Raw genomic sequence first — 23,872 nt, 5'->3', positions numbered from 1 at the left:
ACCGGCGTCTTCCAACGCTGCGTCGAGGCAGAACAAGGCCAAGCAATCCTCAGAGACATCCATGAAGGCGAGTGCGGTCACCACGCGGCCTCCAGGGCACTCGTCGCCAAAGCCTTCCGGCACGGTTTCTTCTGGCCAACCGCCCTGGAAGAGGCCAAAGAGTTAGTCCAAAAGTGCAAGGGGTGCCAGATTTTCCGTTCCAAGCCACTTCAGCCAGCTTCCGCACTCAAGACTATCCCCATCGCCTGGCCCTTTGCAGTCTGGGGCCTGGACATGGTGGGACCATTCAAGACGGCACGAGGTGGCTTGACTCACCTACTTGTCGCAGTGGACAAGTTCACCAAGTGGGTGGAGGTGAAACCCATCAAGAAGTTGAATGGTCCGACTGCAGTGACCTTCATCGCTGACATCACAACTCGGTACGGCATCCCACACAGCATCATCACCGACAATGGCACGAATTTTGCCAAAGGCGCCTTGGCCCGTTTCTGCGCGACACAGGGCATCCGACTGGACTTAGCGTCCGTTGCCCATCCGCAGTCAAACGGCCAGGTGGAGCGAGCGAACGGCCTCATCTTATCCGGCATCAAGCCTCGACTCGTCGTACCGCTGGAGCGATCTGCCGGCTGTTGGCTTGAGGAGCTGCCAGCCGTCCTCTGGAGTCTGCGCACGACTCCAAACAAGTCAACCGGCTTCACACCCTTCTTCCTCGTCTATGGTGCCGAAGCCGTCATCCCAACGGACATAGAGTTCGACTCCCCGCGAGTCACCATGTACACCGAGGAAGAAGCAGAAGAAGCACGTCAAGACGGCGTCGATCTGCTGGAAGAGGGCCGGCTGTTGGCACTCAGCCGGTCCAGCATCTACCAGCAGAGTCTGCGTCGATACTACAACAGGAAGGTCAGGCCAAGATCTTTCCAAGAAGGCGACCTTGTGCTCCGGCTGATCCAGCGAACAGCCGGCCAGCACAAGCTGTCGGCACCTTGGGAAGGCCCCTTTATCATCAGCAAGGTGCTAGGGAACGACGCCTACTATCTGATCGACGCTCAGAAGCCCCGAGCGCGCAAGAGGGACGACTCCGGCAAAGAGACAGAGCACCCGTGGAATGCAAATCTTCTTCGAAGATTTTACAGTTGATGCAGTATGTATCACACTACCCCTTTGTATTAAAGTACTAAGACTTTGGGCCCCCCGAGACGAGCTCGGGGACTGCCCTTTTTGTTATCTGTATGATAAGAATTATGCCTTCGAGTACATTACTTTCATTACAAGCCGCTTGGCACCGGGCCAGACTAGTCGGCCCGGGGACTCGCCGCCTTGCGCTATGAGGAGCTTCCTGCAGTCAGACAAGTAGTGCGCGGTGCCCAATCCGCCTCCTGGCAAAGCCGCAGCTCGCAGAGCGACTGTGAGGCGGGCAGGAGTGAGGAAGAACGGGCGCCCACACGAAAAATGGCTAAGGACCTAAAGCACGAACATAGCGTAAGACGGCCTCCAGCATTTCTGAAGCGGAAAGCCGACTCATGAGTAGCCGGCTTGCCGCCTTTATTAGCCTCTATCAAGGACGGCCGACTCTTGGGCAGTCGGCCTGTCGCTTTCTATCCGACTTGCTAAAGAAACTCTAAACGGCCAAGTACTTGCCTTCCCGAAGTAGCCAAGCACTTGACCCAGCGACAGTCCGCAGAGCGGCTGTCCGACTGGCAAGGCAGCGACTAAAGGAAGGCAGCAAAGGGAAAAGCCTAAAGATCAGTAAGCAAGGAAAGACGGAAATCGGATAAATATTTACATAGGCCCTTGGCCGAATCTTCGAATAGAAGTTCAAGATACACCCCGCGGGTGGAATTGTTCGAATCTAACAAAGTTTTCAAAAGATTACTAAGACAGACAAACAGAGGCGAAAAAAGCAGCCTAGGAGGCGGCATCTGGGATCGAAGGATCGGAGGAGACGACGGTGTCAGGCGCCGGGGCAGTCGGCTGGGCGGTCTCGGTTTGATCGCCTCCGGCGGCAGTCGCCTTCTCTCGACGCGGCTCGTTGCTGGAGGCACGGTCGAGCTGAGGCTGGCCGCCTGCTCCGTCTTCTGGCACCTCCGCCTCGCCTTCGTCCTTCGCCTCGTCCTCCTCCTCGGTGCTGGAGTCGATCACCTCCGCCGAGTCCTCGCCATACTCCGGGTTCATCCCGAACCACTCTGGCGGCACTTCCTCGCCGCCTTCAGCCCGCTCGGGGATGAAGACACTGGTGTCCGTGTACTCGGCGATGGCCGCCGCACGCTCGATAAGGGCGCCCTCCACGGCCTCCAGCTCGGCCTGGGCTTCTGACCGGAACGCGGCCAGACGGTCCAGGTCCAGCCCTGGATACCACGCCTTGACGAACTCCAAGGCCCGGCGCGCTCCGGCCCGGGCCGAGGAGCCCTTCCAGGCCTCAAGACGGCCGGCAGCGACCTCCAGCCAGTCGGCAGTTCGGCTGGCGGTGCGCAGAGCCGGCGTGCCTGGCCACAGGGCGGCAACCGCCTGGGCGCCGGCACGCTGAAGCCGGCGCATCAGCCGGTGAGCCGGACGAAGACGGGCTTCAATGCTCAGAAGCTGCTCATCGATGGTTCGGGGGGCATTAGCGGCGATCTCCTCACCGTTTGCCCTTCGCGCCTCACGAGCAGCCTCGATGGCCAGAGGGACTGCCTGCGAGTGACCAGGGAAGAAGTCTGCCAAGACAAAAAAGAAGCAAGTCGAAAAATCAGAAGTCGGCCTGACACATAGTCGGAAGCCCGAAGAAACGAAAGAAACTTACCATCAACGATATCCTAGATCTCGTGGAAGCCGGAGGTCAGCATTGCCTCTCTGTCAGTCTAGGAGGAGCGCTCGCTCTCGAACTCGGCCAGGAGAGCGGCCTCCTTCTTCTTGGTCTCGTCCCGCGCCTTCTTGAGCAGCTCCTTCTGCTCGGCCAGCTGCGCCGCCAGCAGGTCGCGCTCCGCGGCAAGCTTGCCACACTCCTCCTCCTTGGCACGCCGGGCGGTATTGGCCTCGCCCAGCTGCTCCTGAAGAACGGCGTTGGCTCCTGAAGAACGAAAGAAGAGACAAATCAGTCATCAGAAAAGAAGATCGCCGGGAAGATCCGGCCCGACTACTCAGCAGTCGGCCCGAATCTCGGGACTACAGCCCGCGGGTGCGCCAGCACGCCCCCGCGAAGAAGACGAACTTACTCCGGCTTTCCGACAAGTCGGCAGCCCGCTTGCTCAACTCCTCAACATTGCGGTTGAAGGCAGTGGCGCGGAGGTTGTGATACTCCTGCAATAAGTCATTGAAGACAAATTTAGTATTTGGAGCTCGCCAGAGGGAGTTCCGAACCGCCTGCTCAGCAGCCGGCCCGGAACTCGGGGACTACACCCAGTGGGTGCACTGGCGCGCCTCCACAGAGAAAAACAAGAATCAAAAAGAAGAAGGAAACGTACTCGGACGGCCATCCGCGCTGCCAGATGCGCCCTGGTGCAAGTTTGAAGGGCGTCGCCTTCAGCGCGCAGCTTCGCCTGAACGTCCAGAAGCGCTTGATTCAGCGGCCCGGTGCCGCCTCCACGCAACCACCCGGTGGGCGTGGCGCTTGTGGCCTCGGCGTCTAAGGTTGCCGAGCTGGCGGCGCCGGTCTCCCGAGGTCGCGGCGCCGAGGTCGCCCTCTCAAGACGGCGGCGCACCGGCGAGGCGACTTGGAGAAGCAACCGCGCCTCGGCCTCGTCCGTGACCGGCGGCTCCGATGGACCCACCGGCTGTTTGCCGTGCGGTCTCCCAGACGGCGGTGGAGGCGGCGGTGGCGGCACAAGAGTGTCCGACATGGAAGCATGGCCGCTCTCCTTCTCCATGATGGGGTTCTCGGTGCCGGCCTCCCCGGTCTGCCCCGTGAACTCCGAAGGCGGCGGTGCAGACGACAGTGGGGGACAAGCATCGCCGATCGGCGACGCGTGGCCTCCTCGGCACGCCGTCTCACCGCGAGGGTGGCTTCGGCATCCTCCAGCTTCTTCTGGGCGGAGGCGGCCGCCCTGTCGGCCTCCACCTTCTCTAGATGTTCGGCCTCCTCCTCCTCGCGCTTCTCCCGCGCATTTCGCTCCGTCGCCTCCCGTAGGTCGGCGGCGGGGTCGGCCCACCGAGTATTGGCGGACGTCTCTGCCGACCCCATGACGGAGGGGACAGCGACTCTCTCAAGGGAAAGAGGGGCCCTTAAGAAGAATGGAGGGAGTATAAAAGAACACTCGGACAAGATTCAACGAAGGAAAATAAAAAAGCGTAAAGACTTACGCAGAGACTAGCGGCGGCCTTCTCACTTCCCTTCGGAAGCGGTTGGCCTTCGCGGCCGCCGCCTCCCGTTTGGTCGCGGCGGGCACCCCTTGAACTTCTTCAATTTTGCGTCGGGCGCACTCGGCCCGGCGTGACGCCTCTTCGTGCCGCCTTGGCCGGCTAGGCCGGCGGAGGAGCTGGCGCCCGACGAGCTGACCCTCGGCTGGTGGCGCGGAGCGACTTCCCCTTCGGCGTCGTCGTCAGGCCAGTCGGCAAAGGTGGCCAAGGGCCTGAAGTCGCCTTCTGCTCCTTCTCCCCCGCCTTCGGCGTCGGCTTCCATCGCCGACACCCCCAAGTCGGGGCCGTCGACGTCGCTCTCCGCACGATCGGGAACATACTCACGGGGCTGTCTCGTGGCGCCGGCTGCAGGGTGCATAAGGGGATTCTAGCTCAGAAGAAACCGACAAGAGTCAGAAGTCGGAGTCGGCCGCAAAGAAGACAAAACAATAGAGGGACACGACTTACCACTAGTGGGGTGTTGTCGCGCGAGTACGGCTCCTTGCCGAACTGCCAGTCCTCCCCGAACTCGCAGTTCGCGATATAATTCACCATGTTTGCCACCTCCGCGTGGGGCATCTCCTTGGTGCTCATCCGACTCGGGTCTCGGAGGCCGCTCATCTGACAGATTAGGTTTGGCCGACCTTGGAGCGGGAGAACTCGGCACGCCATGAAGGTGGCCAGCAAGTCAGCCCCGACGAGACCCTCCGACTGCATCAAGACCCGGAGTCGCGCTACGGCGGTGGCTCCGGCGGGAGTCAGTGTCTTGACTTGGTGAGACCAGCTGGGGAGCCTCCCAGTTAGGGGGGCGGCGTTGTAAGGCGGCAGGTTGACCCAGTCACTGTAGGAGGCGAGGTTCTTCACGTAGAAGTATGAGCGCTGCCACATCTTCACCGACTTGATCAGCGTGATGGGAGGAAAGGGGTTGTCGGCCGTCGAGCGCCGCACCGTGATGTAGGCGCCGCACTGAGCCGGCACGCCGGCGACGTGCGTGCCGAGCTTAGAAGAGAAGAATTCTCCCCACAGCTCGATGGTGGGGATAACGCCGAGGAAACCTTCGCACAGAGTGGCGAAGGCGGAGAGCAACACCACCGTATTTGGAGTGAGGTGGTGCGGTTGAAGGCTGTGGAACTCCAAGAACGAGTGGAAGAAGCCGCTCGCCGGCAGCCCCAGGCCGCGCGTGAGGTGCGAGCGGAAGATGACCCGCTCGCCCTCCTCCGGCGCCCTACGACGCCGGCCGGATCTCCCCCTCCGGTGTGGCGCGGGCGCGCATGAGGTCCGCGCTGGGGAGACGGTGTGTCCGGCGGAGGAACTCGATGTGTTCCTCGTCTACCTCCGAGCCGTCCTATACGCCGGAGGGCACGGCGGGAGCCGCGGCGGAGGAGGAGCTCATCGCCGTGGTGTGGAATGCTCTTGCTCAAAGGCGGAGGCAGGAGGGAGAGAAGGCAAGATGAGGCGGGGGAGCGGGGAAGAAGGGCGCGCGTGCTGTGCTGCTCCGCTCCCCCCCCCCCCGCCTACTTATAGCCCTATGGGCTGAGAAGCCAAGGGGGCGGGCGTGGGATTAACTGCGCATGATGCCCCCACGCCGCCCCACGATTTACCCCACGAAGTTACTGCGCGCAGTAACGACGTGGGAAAACCAACCGTCCATGGCAGCAACGGATCCGTTCGTATGCCGAGGCACGGTAGTGGCGGGCCCCGCCTGACGGCCCGTCCCGTCGCGCGCGTGGGCAGGCAGACTGTTCTCTCCACGTGGCGCCACGTGATAGGACCGCCCTGATTGCTGCGGGGAAGCGTATCAGGCACACCGCTTGGTTTCCCGCCGCGACTCTCGAGTTGCGGCTCTTCGCTAAAAACGTCCGACTCTCGACAGTCGGCCCAAGGGAAGACGGCAGCCGAGTTCCAGAGTCCGCTCCTGGAAGGTTCAAACTATTGAAGCCCCACAATGCAGCGTCCGCAGGGCTTCACCAGCTTCGGGGACTACTATCGGAGTAATGGGCCACGGGTAGGCTAACCCAAGTCCCAGGACCTTTCAAGTCATCGGGTCAAGCCGCACCCCTCAGGCCGAGTCCCAGGAGCGACTCCAAGATATGCCGAGTCCCAGACGATGACTCCAAGACAAGCCGAGTCCTAGACGGCGACTCCGAGATAAGCCGACTCCAAGTTGGCGACCTCCATAGAGGCCGACTATGGAGAGTCGGCCCATGACTCCTCCCTCATCTCTAAGTACGATGCGGGGTACGGTCACGGCGTGGCCGTTCCCCCTGCTTATGAAGGGCCGGCATGGCTACAGTAAGCCGTATCGCTGGAAGATCTCCGGCGAGGCGCGGCACTATTGCCATGCCTGCCCTGACCTCAGCCACAGTTCGCGGCGCACTGTCCCCACGACGCCGGCCTGTACGACCCGAAGGCGGCGGGGCCGCCTGTCAGTGGGTGGGCCAAAGGCGGCCTGAGCACCCCGAAGATGGACCTGTGGGAGTCGGCCTCCCTGGAGTCGGCCGACTCCTCCCCAGGGCCCCACGAGCCATTAACCAGATAGGATGGGGAATGGCAACAGTGATCGCCCGATAGATGGCAGCACTGTTGTCACGACCCAATGACCGAGCATGCGTCATTAGGAGTGCCGCTATAGTATCAAGCCTGTCCGCGGACCCGCCAGTCGGCGGGCCCCAGAAGCCGGCGGGGAGGACGGCGGCCTAAGAGACAGACGGCTAGGACCCGCGCCCAGCCGGATTACTATTGTACCCCCGAGGGGTAGGCCTATATAAACCCCCCGGGGCACCCATGCAAAGGGTTTGGACCTAGATAGAGATAGACCAGATAGCACAGGGGGGAGAGAGCTAGCCTTGCCTTCTCCTGCCTCCTGAAACAGCTCCAGGAGCACCATTCTATTCACTTTGCCTTAGTGATCATGCGGAGACCCCGTAGAGCAGCAGTAGGGGTGTTATCTCCTAGGAGAGCCCTGAAGCTGGGAAAGTTTCGCCGGTGTGCATGTCTTCGCCTCATCCCGCTTCCAGGGACCGGCGATGTTCTACTCGCTCCCACCATGATAATCCATCCTTTGGCATATGTCGTATCCAACCCCCGACACCCGTCAACCATCATCCCGGGAAGCGAATCTCCGACAAATGCATCCGCCGACGAACCCGTTCGCACAGGTGCCACTCTGACAGAGGAGGTTGTTGAAGGCAGTGTGCTGGCAATGCGAGCTGCCGGGGGAAGAAATGCTCTCCCACAATAAGCACCAACGGGTAATCCTTTAATCATGGCACACTTTTCCTGGATCTTTATTTTTCTTGTCTTTGACTTGTAGATCATACTTCATTTCTGTTCTTACTTTTTACTCTGGTCCTCAACCTCAACTTCTTTTGAAGAAGACGAGGTCCTTGCGGAGGTGGAGGATATTGTGAAGGCTGCAGCCGAGGAAGCCACCTAGATTGCCGCTGCGGAGGATGTTGAGAAGCTTACCGGGGACGTCCAGGAAGCCCCCGCAGAGACGGAGGGGTGCCATGGCAACACGTATGATCCTGCCAAAATTGATGTGGATGAGGCGCCCGTCGTTGACGTCATGCCAGCCCCCGCCAACTAGCCAATGGCAGGTGCAACTTCACAGAACCCGCCAGTCAGCATGGGGTTGGGCACTCCTTAGCACAAACTTGGAGCTCCCATCTCATCTGGTGCTGTGGGGCCGAGTTTTGATGAAGATATTGCTTAGGTCTTGCTCCCTCTGGCTAAGAGATCCACACACGCTGACGACATTTGATGCAGAGCATCCCTCGACCATCCCCATGGACATTCCATCACCACCACAAGCACGAAGAGGAACAATCACAAGAGCACATGCACGTGCCATCGAAATCAAGGTCAATTATTTCCTTCGAGTTTCGTTCGGATTCACACAAGAATCAGGTTCTACCTCAAACAGAAATGTTGTGCATTCTTAGGTACCAAGAAGAAGCCCATGAAGAAGTTAGGAGGCAGACCCAAGCACACATGGAGAAAAAGAAGGAAGAAGGACGCGAAGGGACGGACCCTGTGGACACCCCGGGTGCCCGGAAGTGAGGCCGTGTGGTGGGCGAACCCCCTGGACACACCAGGTGCCCGGCCACCACTACCTGAGCGTCGCCCTGCCCGCCTCGTGTCCCCGGGCCCCTCTCCAGCCTCCAGCCGCCGCCCCGGGTGCACGGGCCCTCAACCCTCGGGTGCTAGATCCCTGAACCCCCGGGCGCCCGGCCCCCTCCGGCTGGCCCTCTGTCTGATCCGGGTGCCTGACCATCCTCGCACCAGGTGCCCGGCCTTCCCTAGGCGCCAGCCCCTACTCTGTCCGGGTGCCCGGACCCCTTTGCCCTGTGTACCCGGACTCCACGGATTATGCCTGCGCGCAATTAGGGTTAAAAGACCCTTGTACCCCTCTTTCCTCTTATTTTGTCCCTAGGCTATAAGTACTCCCTCACATAGCTCGTTTTTAGGGTTAGAAAAGTATTGGATAGACATTGAGAGAGCTTTGCTCATCTCCCCTCCTCTTGAAGATCATGACCTCCTAGGAGAAGAATCCTTGTGGATTTCAAGGCCTCCTCTTGGAGAAGATTATCATCAAGACCTCACCTCTCTTGGGAGTGGGAAGAACTTTACCCTAGTGCTATTTTCCTTGAATTATTCTTGTATTCTTGTGGATCTCATGTATGCTACTCTAGTGGATGTGTGATTTGGGTTTGTTTGAGTAATTTTCCCTTGTGTTCTTGTGTCTTCATCACTCCCCCCCCCCCCTCCAAGTGTGAAAAGACCCCCTCTAGGGTTTCACCCTACAACATCTTGGTATCATGAGAAAGGTTGATTCACATCTTGGAGTCCCATCCCCCATTTGCTAGCCTAATTTTGTTGCTTTTTGGTCCCAATTTGAAAATCCTCACAAAAATAGCCTCAAAAAAATTTCTTGCAATTTGTTGGATCTTGTGAGATTTGGTAGTTTTGGTCCATGGATTTGTTATTTGGCAAGTGGATCTAGCCCCTACCCAGTCATCCCCACCCTTCCCACCACGAAATCCAACGAATTTGACCACTTCCCAAAAATTGCCGCCCAAATCAGAGACCCCCGGGCACCCAAACCTCGCACCCACCAACAATACCATTTTGGCCATATCTTTCACCTCCGAAGTCTTTTTGTGTGTTCTTTAGCTCGTTGTGTAGCTCTAGACATCCCCCATCCACATATATCATTACCACCACCATTTGCCTCCATCAAAGTTTTCATCATATAGCACCCACCTTCGCATTTGACCAATTTTGAGTTGCAGTTTCCATTTCCTAAGGTGTTTAGGCTACTTAGGAATGGTGTGACATTGACATCACCGCCATTCATCATCGCCTCGGAGTCGTCGTCGCCAACAATCTTCACCTTTGACCCGCCAATCGTAAGGAAGGACGGTAACTTCGACGACACTTAGTACATTTCCTTGTTTTTGCATTGATAACCCAAGCCATTTTGCGTCACTTACCCATCGACACTAGAGAGTTGATAATTGTCGGGTCACGCTATATTATGGACCTTAGTGATACGCCTACTCGACATCGCCACTTTGTGCGTGCAAATTATCTTGCTACCACCATTGTGCCCTAAGTCTCTCCCGTGCATATCTTACATAGTTGTCTCATATCATACTTGGCTCGAGCATCAAGCATAGTCAAAAAAGCAAAAGAAAAACTTTTAAGCAAAAGAGAAGAAACAAAGAGCTTGTAAGCATTAGCATTGTGCCATTTGCATAGTAGCATCATATTGGACACCACATACATAGCATATTTGGGATTGAAGACGGCACGTGTCTCTCATAGGTTGGTGCACAAGCGTATCTAGCCCATTTGAGCAATTGAGCCAGCGTCTCGCTTGCATCCGTACAACAAGAGTATCACATCTTGAGCTCACTCCTTGGTTGTGCGGATCCCATCTATATTCCGTGTGTGTGTTCCTAGTGATATTCTTGGGTTTGATCTATTTGCTTTACTTGCAATTTTGTGAACCTTCTCAACCTTATCAATATCTTGACTAACATTTGCTTGAAATTTTGTGCCACCCATCCTAACCAAGCTCATCCATAAGCTTTACTTGTGTGAGAAACAAACCCGATACCAATTCTACAGTTGTACCATTACATTGAGCGACACTCGATACATCCACAATCTTTGGAAAAGGTAACTTGGTATTGTTCTCTTACTTTCCTACTCACCTCCACTTGGTTATGATGGATAGGCCAACTACTTCGGTGAACCCACTCTTCGAGGGTCAAGATGAAGAACATAACTATGTCATCAAGAATCACCTTTTCGTTGCCCAACGAGCTCTCCATCAAGAAAGTGAAGCTTTGGGTGATCGCATTGAGCAACTCGCCACCGACCTTCATCAATCAGAAGCAAGGAACCGTAACTACCTTGACGCCAAGCTCTCCAAACAAATGGAAGAATTCTGCAACATGATCATGAGTCGTGGGTCTCCATCAACTTATTCACAAAGACGATGCCACTCAAGTCGTCACTCAAGTCGCCACTCATCGGCATACTTATTCTGATGTGAGTCCGCCTCGAGCTCCATTTCCTCGTCGGAACGACACTCAAGATCGCCAAGCTCAAGAAAATCCATTCCATGGCAATGGGTTGCAAGGCCGAGTCCGAGCACGTGAAAGGGCGAGACGCCAAGCACAAGACACCGAGGATCAAGAGCCACTCCCACCACATCGTACACATCAACCATCTCAAGAGGGTGATGCACTCCGGCAAGAGCAACAAAGTCATGAAGCTCACGCTCAAGCGGCTCAAGACGCACTCCGCGAGTCCACTAGAGTCCTTGTCGCTCGCAGCCGCCTAGTATGTGAGAAAGACGAAGAACTTTGCCAAGCACGACAAAAAGAAGCCGCTTGATGTGAAGAGCAACAAGAAAGACGAAACCAAGCTCACATGCCTCATCCTACTCCACGTCAAGAGCGACATCAAGCGGAACGAGTGCTTGAAGACCCCCCCTGCATGCCAAGAGCGACATCAAGCGGAATAAACGTTCGAGGACCTTACTCCATGTCAAGAGCGACAACAAAACCGCCACTATGATGAAGAACTACGCTACAGCAAGCTCAAGTTCACCATTCCCAAGTTCTCCGGAAGCAATTGTCCCGAAGAATATCAAGAGCGACAACAAAACCGCCACTATGAGGAAGAACTACGCTACAGCAAGCTCAAGTTCACCATTCCCAAGTTCTCCGGAAGCAATTGTCCCGAAGAATATCAAGAGCGACAACAAAACCGCCACTATGAGGAAGAACTACGCTACAGCAAGCTCAAGTTCACCATTCCCAAGTTCTCCGGAAGCAATTGTCCCGAAGAATATCTCTCATGGGCACTGAAAGTCGAAAAGATATTCCGTATTCACAACTACGACGAGGAAAAGAAGATTGCCATGGCCTCCCTCGAGTTTTAAGACTACATCCACATCTGGTGGGAACAAGTGATCGAGCGACGACAAGCAAGAGGCGAACCACCCATCACAACTTGGGCTCAAATGAGGGATGTCATGAGAGCTCACTTCATTCCTACACACTACACATGCGATCTTTTCAAGAAGTTGCAACTTATCAAGAAATGCACGAAGACGGTGGAAGAATACTACCAAGAAATGGAGATTTCCATGATATGGGCCAATGTTAAGGAAGATGACGAACAAACTATGGCACACTTCTCGAATGGCCTTAGCCACCCAATCAAGCGGATTGCCGACTTCCAACCCTACTCCAACCTTCTCGAGCTAGTTCATCAAGAGACCAAGGATGAGCGACATGTACAAGATGACTTCAAGTACGCCAAGTACTCTTCCAAGACCTACGGCTCCTACACTCAAGCTCCCATGACTTCGGCACCTCCTACCTCAACTAGTGCATCATGAAGTACCGGGGACAAGTCAAGTTCCAAGCAAGTTACGCCTTCCTCGACTCGTCCTCCGGCAAGCAACTACAAATCCAAAACTTCCTCATCATCGGCGCCACCAAATGACCCCGGCAAGGCAAGTTCTCTCAAGTGTTTCACATGTGGTGGCTGAGGACACAAGTCTTTCCAATGCATCAACAAGTGAACCATGATTATCAATGATGATGACATATACAACTCCATGCGTGATGAAGAAATGGAAGCCCTTGAGCACGTGGTTGTGCATGCACCGGGCGTGAACGAAGATAAAGATGATCAAGTCTTTTGCGACAATGATTCAAGTACCGCTCTCGTGGTCCCCAAGGTCTTAACGCTTCAACACCACCAAGAAGAAGACCAATGTTGCCACATCTTCCACACCAAGGCCGACATCAACGGGCATTTAGAGAAAGTCATCATCAACAGAGGAAGTTGCCACAATTTAGCAAGTGAAGAGCTATGTCCCAAGCTAAAATTGGTCAAGAAGAAGCATCTTCGCCCCTACAAGGTCCAATGGCTTAGCGACTCCGGCACCATTCAAGTGGAGCACACCGTGCAAGTTTCATTCAAGATTGGCGCCTATGATGAAACCTTAGAGTGTGATGTGGTTTCCATGTCCGTGGGCGATCTTCTCTTGGGAAGACCTTGGCAATTCGACCGCGGCATCATCCACAATGGAAGAACAAACCACTATAACTTCAAGATGAAGGGAAAGGAGTGCGTGCTAACACCTATATCTCCAAGTCAAGTGATCGCCAACAAGCAAGCATCCACCCATCATGGAGAGACTAGTGAGAGAGTGAACTACCACAAAGAGAGTGAGCGCCACAAGCCCGAAATGAGTGACTCTTCACCGAGAGAAAAAAAATAGTCCTCCTAACCACCAAAAGAGAGATGAGAGACATGTGTGAGAACTCATCGAGTGTCATACACTACGTCCTAGTGTGCAAAGATGAGGTGGCACGGTCTAACCCTTCTAACCCTGTTTGTCTTAGTGTTCTCTAACTTGTCGCAGGAATTCGCGGATGTCTTCCCCGATGAGCTACCTCTGGGTCTTCCTCCTCTATGTGGCGTCGAACACCGGATTGACCTCATCCCCAGTGCACCTCTTCCGAACAAAGCTCCATACCACATCAACCCCGAAGAAACTATGGAGTCCAACAGCAAGTACAACAATGCATCGACAACGGTCATGTACGTGAAAGCTTAAGCCCTTGTGTCATTCTGGTTATTCTTGTGCCTAAGAAAGATGGTAGTTTTTGCATGTGTTCCGATTGTAGACCCATCAATGCTATCACCATTCTCTATAGGCATCCCATTCCGTGCCTGGATGATATGTTAGATGAACTTAGCAGCGCCACCATTTTGTCAAAAATTGATCTTAAAAGTGGCTATTATCAAATCCGCATACAAGAAGGTGATGAATGGAAAAACGCTTTTAAAGCTAAATTTGGCTTTTACGAGTGGTTAGTCATGCCCATGGGTTTATCGGAAGCTCCTTGTACTTTCATGCGTGTTATGCATTTTGTGCTTCGCCAATACATTGGAGTGTTTGTTGTGGTCTACTTTGACGACATACTTGTGTTTAGCAAATCCCTCACAGATCATGTAAATCATCTTAGAGCCGTTTTGCAAACTCTTCAAAAATAACGTCTTTATGCCAATATGGAAAAATGCACTTTCGGAGTTGACAAGCTTGTTTTCTTGGGTTTCATTATTTCTTCCAAGGGTGTTTGTCAGATTACGAGTTCCGCAAACCCTTGAGAGGTTCAAACTCCAGGGTGTGTGCGAAGATCTCAACCTACCCAGCCTTCCTACTCGCGATCCTCCTAAGCCTAGCACGACGAGCTCGAAGGGACAAAGAGACACAATAGTTTATCCTGGTTCGGGCCACCTTGCAGTGTAATACCCTACTCCAGCGTTTTGGTGGATTGCCTCGAGGGCTGAGGATGAGCTACTATAGTGGATGAGCTGGCCTCAGGAGGTGATGTGTTCTTGAGCTCAAGGGAGCTGGTGAAGTGGTCGGGTGAGAATGGATCCGATCCCCCTCTATGGTGGTGGCTATGTCCTATTTATAGTGGCCTTGGTCCTCTTCCCAAATGTTGGCAGGAAGGGATCCCACAACAACCGGATTTGAAAGGGGACAAGTAGTATAGCTTATCCTGACAAAAGTAGTCTTCGCCTGCGAAAAGCCTCTGGTCGTGACGCTGCGGTGGGCTCGTTGATGACGGTCTTGGTCTCGTTGTACAAGAATGGAAACCTTTGACTAATTCCTCGGGACACCGCGCTAGTGGCCTACCTCCTTTGCACCGAAGAGGAAACCTACGCTCTGCGCCCGCCTGGCGCCCACCTGGCCTTGGTCGTCATGGCTCATGTCAGCTGAGCCTCATGAGATAAACCTTGCATAGAACTCTCCGCCCCTCAGGAGCCAGCCTAAGGAGGCCGATCCCCTCGGGGGTCTTGGCGTCGTCCGCCTCATGAGGCTTGGCCCCTCGCGAGGGTCTTGAGTCATTGATGTTGAAGCTGGGCCGTACCAGGCCGCCGATGGAGCCACGTGGTGGGCCGCAGGCAGGTAGGGCTAGATATCCCCATATCCAGAACACCGACAGTGTTCATGTTGATGAGTCCAAAATTGAAGCAATTAAAACTTGGCCACAACCCACTAATTTGCAACAAGTGCGTAGTTTCCTTAGTTAAGCGGGTTTTTATCGTTGCTTTGTGAAAGAATTTAGCATATTGCCGCACCGTTGCATGCCTTGAGTAAGAAAAATGCACCCTTTGTTTGGGGACGCTCGCAATATAGCACATTTGATGAGCTCAAATCTTTGCCTACACATGCTCCGATTCTTGCTTTGCCTAATTTTGAGAAAACTTTTGAGGTTCATTGCGATGCTAGTGGTAATGGAATTGGTGGTTCTATGATGCAAGAAAAGCGAAAAAATTTCTGGCACTCAACTTAACTATCCTATCTATGACTAAGCGTCGTATGCTTTAGTGCAAGTCTTGCATGTTTGGGAGCATTTTATCTTCGCCCGCATGAATTCGTCACACATACCAATCATGAGACAATTAAATACCTAAAAGGTCAAACCAAGTTGAATAGAAGGCATACTAAATGGAGTGAATTCATTGAGTCTTTTCCTTATGTAATCAAGTACATTAAGGGCAAAGAAAATGTTGTGGTGGATGCTCTTTCCTGCAAATGCATGCTTGTAACCCAACTTGAATTGAATATCATTCGATTTGATCACATCAAAGACTTGTATGAGCATGATGTTATTTTTGCTATTCCTTTTGCTAAGTGTTTGACGCATACATATTGGGAGCAGTATTATATCAATAATGGTTATCTAATGAGAGTTAACAAACTATGCATCCCCGAGCCTTATTTTTGTTTGTTACTTTTGCAAGAGGCTCATGGAGGAGGACTTATGGGACGCTTCGAACGTGACAAGACTTTTTCCACACTCCCCAGGAACTACTTTTGGCCGAAGATGTTTCATGGACTCTCATGCTTCACCAACCGGTGCTCTACATTCCGCAAAGCTAAGTCACAAGCCCAATCTCACCGTTTACATATGCCACTTCCTATTCCACATCAACCATGGGAAGATATTAGCATGGATTTTGTGCTTGGTTTACCTAGGACTCAAAATGGCAAAGATTCGGTACTTATTGTTGTGGACTGATTCTCTAAAATGGTACATTTCATCCCATGCAATAAGATAGACGATTCTTCACATGTTGCAAATATTTTTGTAGGAAAATCTTGAGGTTGCATGGAATTCCAAAGACAATGGTGTTAGACTGAGATGTCAAGATCCCAAGCTACTTTTGGAAGATGCTATGCACCAAGCTCGGCATCAAGCTACTATTCTTGACGGCCTATCATCCTCAAACCGATGGCCAAACGGAAGTCACCAACCGGACGCTATCTACTCTCCTACGTGTGTTGATAAAGAAGAACATCAAGGGGTGGGAGGAGTGCTTACCCATCACCGGGTACGCCTAAAATCGAGCAAGACACTCTACTGCCGGCAAGTCCCCCTTCGAGGCTGTCTACGACTTCAACCCTTTGTCACCGTTGGACATCCTTCCTCTACTACTCCAAGAACGAGCAAACATGGATGCTAGCGCACGAGCAACTTACCTCAAGAAGATGCATGAAGAAACAAGGTCCATGATTGCGCATCAAGTACACCGCCTCGCCACCAAGCTCAACATCAACAAGACACCAATGGTGTTCAAACCGGGTGATCTCGTATGGCTACATCTCCGCAAGGACCGCTTCCCCAAGGAATGCAAGTCCAAGCTACTTCTGAGAGCTGATGGACCCTTCAAGGTGCTCACCCAATGCAATGACAATGCCCACAAGATCGACATTCCACGTGACAAGTACAACATAAGCGACATCTTCAATGTTAAGGACTTGTCCCAATACCATGATGATGAAGATCACGATCCACGGACGAATCTCTCCCAAGGGGGGAGATGGTGTGGAGCATCCCTCGACCATCCCCATGGACATTCTGTCACCACCACAAGCATGAAGAGGACCAATGACAAGATCATGCGGATGTGCCATCGAAACCGAGGTTGATTCTTTCCTCTTTGAGTTCCGTTCGGATTCAAACGAGAATCAGGTTCTACCTCGGATGAAAGTGTTGTGCATTCTTAGGTACCAAGAAGAAGCCCACAAAGAAGTTAGGAGGGAGGCCCAAGCACACATCAAGAAAAAGAAGGAAGAAGGACGCGAAGGAACGGACTATGTGTCACCCTGGGTTCCCCGATAAGAGGACCCCGGGTGCCCGGACATGAGGCCGTGGGGTGGGAAAAAAACCCGGACACCCTGGGTTCCCGGCCCTTACAACCCTGGGTGCCCGTCCACCACTGCCTGGGCATTTCCCATGCCCGTCCCGAGTGCCCGGGCCTGTCAAGACCCCGATCCTAAGTCACACCGATCTAGCATGTAACACATCATATCACTTTGCGGCCTCACGCACGGTATTCCCACGGGTGCCACCTTACCTGGCCCGGGACCGTTTGCGCATTTTGGCTCACGTATATGATAGTGCCGCTAGCATCCATATGACAAAGAACCCGGGCTGACACGGCTAGTCGTGAACCCAAAGTGGCACTAACTTACAGGGACAGGCATACATGACCCAGCAACGAACGTGTCGGTCACCAGCGAGTGAATCTGGGCTGTAGCAACTGGGCTAGCAGGACTCCGGTAGACACCGCGTGACATTTCTCTGAAGGGACAGACACAGGAACGAAGAAGGACACATGCCGGCCAGCCTAAGTGTTCCGGAGCAGTAGCAAGCTACCAGGGCTCAGTGGAAGCACTAGGAGACATTTCCCGGTAAGAGAGGCTACCAAGGATAAACAACTAGATAGTCAGATCCCACACATACCAAGCATTTCAATAACATACACACAATATGCTCGATATGTGCAAATACAACATGGCATCACAACATAACTCTACGACTCAAAGTATTTATTCATTAGGCCCCGAGGAGCAAAATATTACAAACATGGGTCTCATGACCCAACATTCAGAGCATACAAGTCAAAGCACAAGCGGAAGCTTAACATGTCTGAGTACAGACATCTACAAATGAAAAAGGCTGAGAAGCCTGACTATCTACCAGATCCTGCCGAGGGCACAAGATCATAGCTGAGGTAACAAGCTAAAAGTCGAACTCCATGCAGTACTACTAGCGAGACTGAAGTCTCTTTGCAAAAACATAAATTAAGCAAACGTGAGTACAAATGTAGCCAGCAAGACTTACATCAGATCTAACTACATATGCATCATTATCAACAAAGGGGATGGTGGGTGTCGGTGTCAAAATCGGCGGATCTCGGGTAGGGGGTCCCAAACTGTGCGTCTAGGCGGATGGTAACAGGAGACGAGGGACACGATGTTTTTACCCAGGTTCAGGCCCTCTTGATGGAGGTAAAACCCTACGTCCTGCTTGATTAATATTGATGATGTGGGTTACAAGAGTATATCTACCACGAGATCGAGGAGGCTAAACCCTAGAAGCTAGCCTATGGTATGATTGTTGTTCGTCCTATGGACTAAAGCCATCCGGTTTATATAGACACCGGAGAGGGCTAGGGTTACACAGAGTCGGTTACAAAGGTAGGAGATCTACATATCCGTATCGCCAAGCTTGCCTTCCACGCCAAGGAAAGTCCCATCCGGACACGGGACGAAGTCTTCAATCTTGTATCTTCATAGTCTTGGAGTCTGGCCGATGATGATAGTTCGGCTATCTGGACACCCCCTAGTCCGGAACTCCCTCAGTAGCCCCTGAACCAGGCTTCAATGTCGACGAGTCTGGCGCGCATGTTGTCTTCGGCATTGCAAGGCGGATTCCTCCTCCGAATAATTTATAGAAGATTGTGAACACCAGGATAGTGTCCGGCTCTGCAAAATAAATTCCACATACAACCGTAGAGAGAAATAATATTACACAAGTTCAATCTGCTGACGTATTTTGTGGCGTAACGTCACACCACTACCAAGCCTTCAAATTGTTTTTATTGTTCGATCTCAGCGCGTTTAGCGAGGCGGTTTCCTTGGCATGTCTTGTCGAAGCAGAGATCGTGTTCCCCTTATTCCGGGGTTCCCATCAATACGGACGTGGGTAACCCAACCGCGCCATCAATCGCGACGCTTGGGGGATAAGTGAGTTTTACCAGGCCGGTGGGGACGCGTGTTTCTGTCCGCCCATATAAGGGGATAAAGATCCAACCTTTTTACCTGCGCCTTCTTCCTCCTTGGCTTATCCATCTCTGCGAACTCGAGCTCTAGCGCCCAAGCCCGGACATCTCACCTCAACCTTCTCCAAACATGTCCGGAGCGGGAGGCAAGTGGATGGCCTCCTCCGTCACGGAGGGGCATATCCAGAAGCTGCGCAGCGCCAGATACTTGTCCAGCGACATCGCGCATCGGCTCTCCGACGAGGGAGAGCTCATCCCCACCCCTAGGTCCCATGAGAGGATAGTATTCCTTCCCCATTTCCTCTGCGGACTGGGCTTCCCACTTCATCCCTTTGTCCGGGGGCTCATGTTCTACTACGGCCTAGATTTCCATGATCTGGCCCCGAATTTTATCCTCAACATCTCGGCGTTTATCGTTGTCTGCGAGGCCTTCCTCTGCATCCAGCCCTATTTCGGCTTGTGGATCAAGACCTTCAGTGTCAAGCCGAAGGTTGTGAAGGGCAGCCAAGCGGAGTGCGGCGGCGCCATGGTGGGCAGGATATCCCACGTTACGTGGCTGGAGGTACTTTCGTGGAAACCACTAAGGGGTGGCAATCGGGGTGGTTCTACATCACCGAGCCGCGTGACCCTGATTGGGCAGCGGCCCCCGAATTCAGATCCGGCACCCCTACACGGCTCACCTCCTAGAAAGAGAGTGGCCGGATCTAGGGGGATTCGGAGGAGCTGACCGGACTCCAAGCCTGTATCCAGAAGCTGGTGGACAAGAAGCTCAAGCTTGTCAACGTAGTCCAGGTTATGCTCATCCGCCGGATTCTCCCGTGCCAACGACGGGGCTTCAATATGTGGGAGTTCGATCCGGTGCAGCACCAGACTTTGAATGGGCTCTTTGACACTACGTACGAAGAGGTCTGGAAGGTGCTGTTGAGGGGCGCCGAGGCTCCCGCATCCGCTACCGAAGATCGCGGATTCAGCTCGCAGCGTCCAGCTGACGAGGTAAGTGATATTGTCCTTTACGGGACGCTTGTTATTCATAGTTTGACTCTATGCGAGATCTAAACTCCCTTTCCTTTGACAGGACTGGCTGAAGAAGGCCGCACAGGCTATCTGTCCGGCCCCATTGCCAGAGGACCCAGCTGACGCCCGCCTAACGGGGCTGCTGGCTCCGGCACCCCACGTGGTGCCGGAGAAGAAGGCCAAGAAGAAGGCCACGGGGACTCGGAAGAGTTCCCGTTTTCAGGTGCTATCGGACGATGAATCCGAGGCCGACTCCTCCCACCAAGGCGAGGAGGAGAAGAAGAAAGCCTCTCCCCTAGCGGGAGGAGAGAAGAAAAGGAAGGCCTCCCCAACAAGGGAGGTCGAAGGGTCCAAGAGGGGAAAAACTCTTCCCCCGGACTGTTCCACCAATGCTAGTGACGACGACGAGGACTGGCCTCCAAGGGCCAAGCCTCTGGCGAGATCGTAAGTATCCGGACTCCCGAATAACTTCAAGGTTTTTGTTTTCTGCCACATTATGTCTTTCTAATGTCGCATACAACCCTGCAGTCCGCCTAAGGATGATCTCCCCACTTCGTCGAGCGGGTCCTTAGGGCGTCGGATATGGATTCTCTTCCGACTGCCTCCACCCCCCGTGATGTGGATGATGCCGAGGTGCGATCCTAGGAAGGGACAACCTCCCGGACTTTGCACCAGACTCAGCCCCGGAACCCATAGTGGCTCCGGAGTCCGGCGGGCGACCCCTTCGGAAGAAGGGCAAGACCGCGACGCCGACTGCCTCCGTCCAACCGGAGGTGCCGGATAATTTGCTGGAGGCACTCAACGGCGCCTCCATCGAAGAGGAACACCACACTGTTATGAGTACGGTGATTCAGAAGGTTCAGCTCGCCAAGAGCGGGCTGACCGAAGCCTGCAGCAGCCTTCTAACAGGCTTTGAGGTAAGAATTTCAATATATGTAAAATGGTACCGCATAGACAGTAGCCCCTAATGCTCGGTTCGGTGTTCGGAAAGTAAAGCCGGACTGAGGATCTTTAGAAAGATAATCGCAGGAGTCATGAAAATATGTCAATATGGGATTGCAGGCTGTGCTGCTGACCTCTGCCGCACTGATTGCAGAGGTCAAAACTTTGAAGGAAAACCTCAAGCGGTCCGAGAACGAGCTCGGCCATGCCAAGAAGCAGCTCGAGGAAAAAGAAGGTGAGTAATACCTTATGAAAATTGTACCTTACAGAAAAGGATTTTGGTTGCAAGAAAAATGACAAGGATAACTGGGGTATTGCAGGGGCCACTAACAAGGTGGCGACCCTGAAGGAGGCGGTGGCCGCGGCCGAACGCAATGCGGCTGCGGAGCGCACCGAGCGAGAGAAACATGAGGCGCGGGTGGCGGAGGTACAGCAAGAGCTCCAGGATCTTGTGAGGAAACATGAGAGCCTGGAGCGTGACTCGAAGACTCGAGAGTCTGAGCTTGCAACGGCTCTTGAGAGTGCCAAAGCCGCTAAGGCTGAAGCCTACAAGGCCCTCCAGGAGATCGAGGAGGTAAAGAAAATAGCAGCGGGTAAGGCATTTTTCATGCAAAGTAAGCATGTGAGTGTTAATTACCTGTCGCCTACCCGAATTCGGAGCTCTCCAGGAGCGTTCACAGATCTTCCTTGCAGCGTGTCCGATGCTGCCGCATTCTACCGGGCCGAGGAGGGGAACTCGACGGAGAAGGTCTTCTGGTCTCAGTATGCTGAGGCCGAACATCCGATGCCCCTTAGCGACCAGCTGAAGCAGCTGGTCGAGCTCCACAAGGCAGCCGAACAGGCCATGAAGGGCCGCATAGTTCGGCTGTGGCCTAAGGAGGCCATGCTTGGGAGCTACTTCGGCCTGGTGCGGCGGCTGGTGGATGCGTGCCCGTGGGTTGAAGTCGTCAAGCACTCCGCCTGTATTGAAGGTGCGCGTCGGGCCCTTGCCCGCGCAAAGGTGCACTGGGGCAAGATGGATGCCCAGAAGCTTGTGACGGACCCCCCACCAGAGGGCAAGGAGCATCACACGCCCGAGATGTATTATAGAAGTGTGCTGAAGGGCGCCCGCACTATTGCGGGTGAGTGCTCCAAAGAGGTAATATTTGAGTAGACTCGCATTTTGTTATCCTGTGCACTGAAAACTTGGTTCATATGCGCTAAGCAACGCTTGTTAATTTAAAATATTACCTTCTATGCGGCTATTTATCAAATCTAAGAGATGGCAAGTCGTCGGCTTCAGCCCCCATGCCACGAGTGCTGGGGTGTTCGGGATAAACTTGAGCGCTCTTGTTCCCATTTTTGGGTCCATCTAGGGAGGCGCTCAACACAATGAACAAGGCAACCAGACTTATAATGCTTGAACACTCTCACTTAGCCATAGAATTCTATAATTTTAAATTTCGGCGAAGCCCCTAGTTTTTGGAAGACCGAATTTGGGGCGCTATCCACGCCTTGGCCGGACAGAACCTGGCTCCTCGCTCGAAGCGGCATAAGTCTTTAGGGACTCGCAAAGAACCTCTCGAACATCGACCAGCTCTCGCCTCATCATGACGGTCAGTTTTAGCTTTCTCCACTGAGGCGTTAACCCAGCTCAACTGGGGTGCAATCGCAGTGGTTCTCCCAGTGCTACCTTAGCCGATAAAACGGAACATAAGGTACCAAAACATGGGAGCCGGGCAAACCCAACTATTGACCCAAGAACATGATTCGGAGCCGATGCATATAATGCTATAAGTTTGGGGTGCCGCACTTGTGAAAGTGTTCGGACTTATCACACCATAACGCGGGAAACATAAGCCCCTGGTGTATTTAGCCGTACCAAAACGTACGGATGCAACATGTCATAGATGAACATATGTGTAAGAAAGAAATGCAATTAGAAGCAAAAATGTGCTGCATTGCTTTATTCAATAAAAACTGCTATAAGTGCAGGACGATACAAGTGGTGCGGTAAGCAAGGGATGGGACTGTTTAACATGTCCCCCTCCAGGGGTAGGCTATGGAATAATTCATAAAATAGATTTAATGCTCATGATGGAGACCACCTGGGTTTTCGTTGTAGCCTTTCTCCTTCCCTGGCTGTTGCATCATGGGTTCGGCATGTCTGCTGCCGGACAGGGCCTCTGACAAACGGAGTCCTGTAGGTAAAAAATAAAAGGAAAAGAAAAAGAAACGACACACTTAAGAGCCCCTGGTGCGGTTGAGCCGCAGTCTGGGCTTATCGTGGTCGAGCCCCTTGCCCCATGCCCATGGTATCTTCAGAGCGTAATGGAGTACGCGAAGGGTCTGTCTTAATGTTTTACAGGGGCTGGGGTTGGGGCCGCACTGCTACACATGCTCGGAACGTGCCAGGTGGTCGTGTTGTAGGTTACTCCAGGCACGCTTAGCTGTGTCCGGCCGCTTGGCAGCCGGACTCGAGAATTGCCTTAAAAGGCTGCTTTGTACTTCTGCCGCGAGAGCCGCTGTATGTTCCTCCGTTCGGAGGGAGCTTTCAGTGTTTCCGTTGACCGTGATGACTCCTCTAGGGCCTAGCATCTTGAGCTTGAGGTATGCGTAGTGCGGCACCGCATTGAACTTTGCGAACGCGGTACGACCGAGCAAGGCATGATAGCCGCTGCGGAACGGGACTATATCGAAGATTAACTCCTCGCTTCGGAAGTTATCCGGGGATCCGAAGACCACTTCCATTGTAACTGAGCCTGTACAATTCGCTTCTACACCTAGTATGACGCCTTTAAAGGTCGTCTTGGTAGGTTTAATCCTTGAGGGGTCTATGCCCATTTTGTGCACCGTGTCCTGATAAAGCAGGTTTAGGCTGCTGCCGCCGTCCATCAGGATCCTGGTGAGATTAAATCCATCGATGATTGGGTCTAGAATCAATGCG

Source organism: Triticum aestivum, chromosome 1B (assembly GCF_018294505.1).
Source record: "Triticum aestivum cultivar Chinese Spring chromosome 1B, IWGSC CS RefSeq v2.1, whole genome shotgun sequence".
In the NCBI taxonomy this organism is placed as follows: Eukaryota; Viridiplantae; Streptophyta; class Magnoliopsida; order Poales; family Poaceae; genus Triticum; species Triticum aestivum.
The sequence above is the reverse complement of the archived record's forward strand: the minus strand, read 5'-3'. Positions refer to the sequence as shown.